Source organism: Pinus tabuliformis, chromosome Q, assembly GCF_031772625.1.
Source record: "Pinus tabuliformis cultivar Carrire ecotype Pingquan chromosome Q, CPIR1, whole genome shotgun sequence".
Lineage (NCBI taxonomy): Eukaryota > Viridiplantae > Streptophyta > Pinopsida > Pinales > Pinaceae > Pinus > Pinus tabuliformis.
This window is the reverse complement of record NC_142296.1, coordinates 520,667,893-520,674,374: the sequence shown is the minus strand read 5'-3', so window position 1 is coordinate 520,674,374 and position 6,482 is coordinate 520,667,893.

Genomic DNA, 6,482 nt, shown 5'->3' with positions numbered 1-6,482 from the left:
AAGGGAAAGGTTCTTTAAGCACAGCAGGAGTCCCAGGAGCACCTTTCAATAACCGACTAACTTCGGACCACCTTGGGCAGTCTTTAGTGTAGTGATCCTCATCACAGATAAGACAAGGATACTTAGGTTTTCGTTTGGCTCCTTCCTCGGTTGGATTTTTAGGGGAGTCCTGTTTGGGTTGTTCGGTCTTATTCTTAGCTTTCCCTTTCTTCTTCCCTTTCGAGGATTTATCCGCCGCGGTGGACTGGATGGCGTTAACCTCAGAGGTACTTCCAGAATTAGATTGGCCCTGAGAAGTATTTCCATTACAAGCGTTCTGTTTTTGCTTCCCAGGGCTCGCAGCCGATTTCTTTGATGACGAGTTTACAAAGCCAATAACTCCGTCAACAGATGGTTTTGGCGAAGCTTTGGATTGTCCGGGCCTCGGGGCGTCTGGCAAATAATCATATAAAGTACCTGACTGAGAGTATACTAAGTCAAGGTAATGAGCACGCGCGATAGCTTGCTCTTCAGTTACACAAGCTCCCATGGCGATGTCTCGTGCGATCGCAGGGACAAAGGAAGTCGTGAACCAATCGGCCAGGAGTTGATCAGGAATCCAAAATTTGATCAAGCGACGACGCCATCTCCATTCATGTATATGATCGGATATATGCGTAGCCATATCCTGTTTGAGAGACGTAAGGAGATGTGTCCCTGTCTCATACCGAATGGGTAACTTAAGATGAGTTAGGAATACCATAGCCAGCGAGTTGAAATCTTGAAATGTTCCGCGATTTAGCTCAATATACCACTTAGCGGCTGAGCTGGTGAGAGTTCTTTGAAAGAGGCGGAGTCGGATGGAGTCATCAAGCCATGAGTTCGATGAGCACCAAAGGTGATAGGTCATGACATGGGCTTGAGGGTCTTCACTAGCTTTGCCATCGAATTTTGGGCAATCACCGGGTATTTTAGTCGGAACTGGTGGCCAATATGGATTATGAAGAATGGGATCATTTGTCAATTTGGACACATATGGAAGATCCAACGTCGCTAAGAAAGGAAACTAAGGGTTAAAGGACATTTGTGGTTGTGGAAGAGAGGTAGTACCAGGGTTCCAACCAGGTGGTGGTTGCCCCCATGGACTTTGTCTGGATGGGCCCGCCCCGAAGGGGCTTTGCCCACAGGGATTTTTCCCGTAGGGGTTCTGTCCATATGCAGACAGTTGACCCTGGGTCTGCCCCCCAGCACCCCATGGATTAGCAACTTGACCTGCAGGTGCAACGTACTGTTGCTGATAATTTTGATAAGGAGTAATCTACATTTGTTGATAATTTTGGTAAGGGGTAAATTGAGTTTGCCCCTGGGGTCGCTGGTAGCCATACGTTTGCTGAGCTCCATAATGGGCCTGATAAGAAGGCTACACTTGGTATGAAGGTTGGGGTCGTGGCCCACCTTGAATTTGATAACCAAGTTGAGTCTGGATCCCAGAAGAATGTCCTTGAATAGGCTGGGCTTGGACCATCTGGCCGGAAGGTTGGCCTGGTTGGGTTTGGGACGGGCCTGGTTGCCCAGAGGGGTATGTCTACTGGGTACCAGGTTGTCCTTGAACAACTAAGGGTCATCCTTGTGAGACAGATGGTTGAACGGACTAGACGGTCGGTTGACCTTGAGGTTGGCTAGCCTGTCTAGAAGGATGACTAAGCTGGGAAGTGGGTTGGCATTGCTGTGCAGAGAGCTGGCCCGTTTGCCCAGAAGGATGACTAGGATGGGCAGTGGGTTGGCCCTGCTGTATGTAAGGTTTCCCCCCTTGCCGAGAAGGATACTCCTGTTGGACTGCCGGTTGGCCTTGTGGAATGTAAGTTTGTCCGGTTTGTCCAGAGGGATAACCCTGCTGAATACCAGTTTGGCCTTCTTGAATATAAGGTTGTCCTGGTTGTCCAAACGGGTAACCTTGCTGGGTACCGGGTTGCCACGGATAACTCGAAGGTTGAGTCAGATAGGTAAAGGACGGACCGCCAGCGGCCAAAGGTTGTCCCTGATAGGGTTGTCCTTGTAGGCCCCCAGATTGTCCTGGGTAAGACTGGCCATAATATTGCTGCCCCTGGGGGGTTTGCAGATAAGATGGCTGGCCTTGGTTAGGTGGTCCCTGAAGCTGTCTAGGTATTGCTTGGCCTCCATGGAAAGAGTGAGTGCTAGGGTCCCAAGTAATGGATAACGGTACCGAAACCTCAACCATAGGTTGAGTAGGCAAGGGTTGAGATAGTTGAAGGTATTGACCGGTAGAATCATAGTAAAATAACGGACCTTGCGCATTCGGATCCTGAACAGCTTGTCCAAAAGCATCATACGGTCCTCCTCCTGGAATGGGACCAGAAGAGGGTGGAGCACTTTGTGCAGGGTGGACAACTCTAGGTGAGAGTTCCGGCTGGCCACTACTCACTTGGCCGTGAGGGGGACCAGCACCAGTGTTCAAGGATGAGGACACTGTTAAGCACTAACGACCAGAGTTGAATGTGCTACACAAACAGTTGGATTTGTCGGAACTGAAGTAACAGGTGTAGTATGGGGTTGTGAAACAAAAGGTCCTGTGGTGGGAATGATATGAGGATCCCACATGGTCGAAGCAGGAGTCCTGGCAGCTACCCTATCCCTCAACGACTGATAGCGTGGGGGGAGTGGAGAAGTAGCTGGGATGGGAGTGTCGATATTCGACACCACAGGTGTCTCAATCGTGCTAGGAGATGTCTCATCCATGTAGGAGGTAGACATTGAAGATGAAAAACCAGGGGGGGTAACAGGAATATCGTCCTCGTCAGGCTCCCAGATGGGGTTCCAATGAACTTCGTAACCCTCGTCTTCCAGAGCGTGAGAGTTGATCGGTTGGATACTCGAGATAACAGGAAGAGTATCACTCACAACCGGTACCTCAGGAGCAGCGGAAGATGGAGAGCCTTGATCACTTGGAACGAGAGTCGACGGTTCAACTAGGATGACAAACTTCAAACAAACCTAAGGGAGTCTAACGATAAAAGACCCTACTCAAACTAACGCACACAAGATCTAACCAGGTAATGTTTATCGTGGCCAAATGAATTTTAAGACGCAAAGACACAACTTGACCTTTTCATGTTTTAAGAGTTGAGAAAAGGACGAAAAGGTGACTCTAGTCGCCTTCGAATGTTTTATGAGCCCGAAGTGACAAACTACTCAAGTGAGCCTTTTCGTTTAAGGAGTCTAAAAAGGATCAAAAGTGACTACTCTGGAGAGACTAGGCAAAGGGTTTACCAAACAAATCTGTAAAACTGCATATACACCTTGGCAGTCATATGAAAACCAAGGACTTCCCGTACGGCAGTCAATCTTCCCAAATGTTGTGTTCGGTGCGTTACGGCTTGTAAGGTGGCAGACACGGCTTCCTGTGGATAAAGGATGATAACCTAGTGGGGTCTCCCCTATATACGCGACGGTATGTGGGAGCTCAAGTCCGTGCTAGACCACTATCGAGTCACAAAAGGAGGAATCACCCAACCGTAGTGTGAAACAACAGTGACTAGGTTTAACGACGCCAGAGCACGTCTCTAGCCTAGACCTCTACTTAGTGAGTGTTATGTTCCAATGCATTTTTAAGTTCATTCAGTTCATTTTATGGTTGATCTTTGATTATGTTTCAGTTTCAGGTCCTACCGTATGTAATCTCTCACAATTTCCTAAATGCAAACTACATGCCAAAGAATATCATTTCGTTCGATGAATGCTAACTACAAGAGAGTTAATGATTTTTTCAAACAAAATGACCACAAACAAGCACGAATCACTTTGATGCAGCTAATGACAAATAAACAAAACTTTTCTTTTGTCTTAAAATCACTTAATCAATGAAAAGCTTATAATTTTAAATAACTAATGTAACGCAACAAAGATTATTCGCTTTCTATTTCAATGGAAAAGTGCACAAAAAGAATTTTGAGAGACAGTAACACCGAGCAAAAGACCACTTTCACTCAATGAGAACACAAACGGATCCCAAAAACACCAAAACAGTCCTTCAAACCAAAAATAAAATAGAAAGACCTCTATGAGCTATGTGATACAAGCTCAAACAAAGCCAAGTGAAACCCAAGCGATAAAGAAACAATCACTTGAATAACAAAAAAACTTTGACAACTACTGAGCGAATGCAAAGGAATAACCACAATGTTGACCGGACGATCAAAGAACACAAAACACCTCTGGGAGGCTCGACGCACAAAGCCACTAGATGCCCTAGGGCTAAGATGTGAAACCGATAGAAAAAAGCAAACACCCGAATGATGAAGGTCTAAAACCAGTCAAATCAGGATCAAACACACTCCAGTAATTGAAAATAAAACAGCTAGACACAAATCCAAGCTCAGAGGGCTTAAGGACAAGCGAACTTGAAAATTTGACAAGCCTGGTGCGACTGTCAGGCTGCAACTCGCGCCTTTATAGGATTGGCGCGGGTTGTCTTTGAGCAACTTGCGCCTATAGCGCGGCTGTTAGGCTAAAAAGCGTGCCAATCAAGTTAACTTAAATCAAAACAAAAGCAGGTGACCCAAGGCTTGAGAACAGTATCCAGGCAAACCAGGAAGCAAGAAACAGCAAGAAATTTGACCCAGAAAGCTATCTAAGCAATCGAAACAAGAAAAAACCAAAGAGACAAGACATAATCCAAGTTGTTTAGTTCGTAAACCAAACCGGAGATTGACTGAAGTGGCATTGATCTACTTCGCTAATGCAAAGCAATAGCGTTTCAAAGGCTACCTGGCCGTGCTTCAGGCTCCGTCTAAAGTTTACAAATCAAACAACAAGATCTCCCCGGTTGAGTCGCCAAATTGTTGTGGAGGTAAATCCTCTCTGCAGACAGAGACGATCCCTACTAGCCCAGACCAGGTCTAGCAACAATCACACAATGCTACCACGCAAGTTCCTAACTGCAAATACAAAGTAGATGGTGAGAACCTACTTGGATTCCAACGCTAGTGTTCTTCGAAGAGATGTCACCTTCTATCCTTTGCCTTGGCTGGTCACGATCTGCAAGATCTCCGTGATAGGATACATGCACACACAAAGAACAACACAGAAAGAAGCGTAAAATCTAGTAGACGCAATTATATATCGGTCAGAAAAGATATAACTCAACATCAAACATGAAACAATGAGAGTGGAACCATAATGATAGTCATCTATTATTAATGAATAACAAAGAAGAATACAACCATTGTTCTAACATCAAATCCTCCTTTGGCTGGGTAGTCAGCTACACAAGTCTTGCAAAGCTTGTTGGGATGGGGAACAAGCCTCTCTCTCTTTGGGTGACAAGAATCTCCTTACTTAGATTTGGCCTTATGGGTGCAAAGAAGGCTCTTGCAGCTTCAACCTCTTAAACTCCTGGAACTATTGTAATTCTAACTAGCACTGCCACTAGCTTGCTCAAGGCATAGAGGCAAGCTTTTATAGATGGAGAGGGAAAGAGATAGGATCAACCACATTATTCATGGGATTGGCTTTATCACTTGGAAACTTCCATGAAAGGTGGCAAACCACTTTCCCTTCTATGGAGATTCAAAGCCAAACCATCCTAGCTCAACATAGATTCAGTTGGTGAATGGGTTGAAGGGAACCTTCAAGAGTTTGGTCGTTGAAAACTTTATTCAATTCGGTTGGCGCGAGTGCGACTCTGGGACAAAGCGCCAATGGCGCACCCTTTATAGAGGATTTCCCTCATTGGCACGGGCAATGAACTGTGAACCCGCGCTAATGTAAAAAGAGTTGTTTTCATGAGGATTTTGCAGGAGATGTCTTCAGGGCAAATGAAGCTCATACTTAGAGGAATATGATGCAAGTGGTTTCAGGTCATGTCACTCCTCACAGGTCCCGGAATGAGACCTCCAGTATGCGGGTGAGGGGTAACAGGGACGGTGACAAACAGTGACAAATTGCTGTGTAACAGAGCCTCAAATTTGTAAGCACTTTGTCCGAAATCTCTCTAGGTGTGGGGATCTCAAGGTCAACATCTTGAGAAATTTTCAAGTCATGTCAGCTATTGTTGTTGCCACCAACACTGAGCGACTTGAAATTCTAGATGGCGAGAGACACATTCCTAGATTCAGCATCGTGGGAGGTGATCACAGGCTCAGTAATTATTGATCCCTTACCACTCTGCATGAGAGGTCAATATATGGGAAACCTGAGACCATTGTGATCGAATCTTACATGGTGGATGTGCCACATGGAAATACTAAATAGGACACATGTTTGTTCATCCATACAATCGTCAAATGCAATTTGTGTTAGAAAAGGAATTTATGGAGAGAGGTAGAGGGGAGCAACACAATAAAATTTAGGATTAACTTATATTTCATGAAAATACATTCATATGAGACTACAGCTCATTCACCAAGTAAAAACAAGGTTTACATTGATTTACACTTCACCAAGGGTTGCAGAGTAACACGCAATAAAACACAGTAACTATTGTT